Here is a 1,835-nt window from a genome sequence, read left to right on the forward strand (position 1 = left end):
CCCCCCCCCCACCTTTCAAAAATACCCTCGCTTTCGACATTGTAAAAGGAACTATAAATATTCCTTCTTTTGTCTATTGAGGACGGCAAGATAATACTTCTTCCTGCATGGCATCCAAGGCAGTAAATATTGACCCAGCATTGATGTGAAGAAATGGTTAAGATTTCAAGTCATGTGTAAATATTGGTGTCACGACATGGTGGAATCAGGCACTCGCCAGTTTTTGCGTATATCGAGTTATTGGTATCATCTGAAAGTGTGTTCAATTGTCTGGTTTTTGGTGGAAAAACATGCAAGTCTATCTGGAATAGAAGTCGAGATATTTGCATATAAAGGAGGTGAGGGTCGCCTAGTGTCAGAGGTAAAATTAGCTAGAAAGTGACCCCAATGTTTGTTGGCTTCCAAAGTCTGAGTGTCTATGGAAACTGCACATTTACATAGTTTTGTGTCTTTGGTCCATGTGCTTTAGTAAAAATCCTCACGGGAAGTGTTTTAAAATGTACATAAGTGGCGTTGAGCCGAAAAAAGAAAAATCGAAAAAAAATGTCCTTTTAAAAGAAAAATGCTGGTTTCTTTGATTTCATTATTTTGACGAATGCCTGATTACACTACAATAACACACATTTGGTGTTGAGACTGAACTGGAAACTTTCGTCTGACGTAAAAACTATGTTTCTCAATCTTCTTCCCCTTTGGTTACATCTCTGCTTCTCTCATTTCACCTTCTTGTCATACTGCTTTAGTCATTGTTCCAGATTGTTTGAGTAAAGGGGAGACATCGACCCGATAACAGATATTTAGCGCCAGTAAAACAAAGACAGACAGAGACGACTTTGGTTTTTAAAAAAGTTTTAGTAAGGTTTTACGGCGCTCACAACGGCATAAGGTCATAATGAGCACCAAGTGGTGGATGTCAACAGAGAAGTCCAAACGGGGAATCAGGCTTACTCTGCTCATCTCTCCAGCCTCAACAGCACAAAGTCTGCTTCGACTATCAAGGCACCCCGGAAATAGCAGTTCACAAGACAGTGACAAACATACAAAAGAAATAGAGGAAAATGACGATAGTAAGGATGAGGAAAGAAAAAGCAGTTCCTCCTTTGTTGTTTCTGCACAGTTATGAGCACGACATTGATAAATCAGCCCATTTATAATTCTACTGCACATAAGAACATGTTAATATCCCCCCTTTTGGAATGGCCGAAAGACACTTCAGCCAGTAACCCTGTCCTTGGGGGGTGGGGGGGGGACGACATTGTGAAGGAACAAAGATTCTAAAAAGTACCAGTGACGCCTTCCAACCACCCGCACTGTTGACACTGTAAGAGGAACTATACTCTCTCTCTTGTCTGATATAATACTACACCAATGCCCCATGTCTTGTAACCAAGGGCTCTAGCTGTAAATATTGACCCAGCAGTAATGTGAAGAGATAGTTGAGATTTCGAGACCAGTGTCAATAGTCATTTATTAGAGTGGATTCTAAAAAAGGGAATCCCCGTTTGACTGGAACATGGGACGAACTTGGTCGACAAACAGACAAACTGAAGTGAAGCTGCGTGGTGAAATCAGGAGATTGAAAAAGTAATGAAAGTGAAGAAATTGTCATTTTCCCGCAGGTTTGGGAATTTTTAATGAATTTTTGTTGGGGCTTTTTTTTTTTGGCCCACAACCTTTAATTCCCATTAAGCTAAACATTTATGTGCACACTTTACTGAATAAAGGTTAAAATGATGTAAATTTTCAGTTTCCACGGACTCTCAAACTAAAGAAATTATAACTCAACGTTGGCGGTCATTTTCTCTTTAATTTTACCTCTGAAACCAGGTTACCCC

The sequence above is a fragment of the Aplysia californica genome, unplaced genomic scaffold (assembly GCF_000002075.1).
Source record: "Aplysia californica isolate F4 #8 unplaced genomic scaffold, AplCal3.0 scaffold00017, whole genome shotgun sequence".
Classification (NCBI taxonomy): domain Eukaryota; kingdom Metazoa; phylum Mollusca; class Gastropoda; order Aplysiida; family Aplysiidae; genus Aplysia; species Aplysia californica.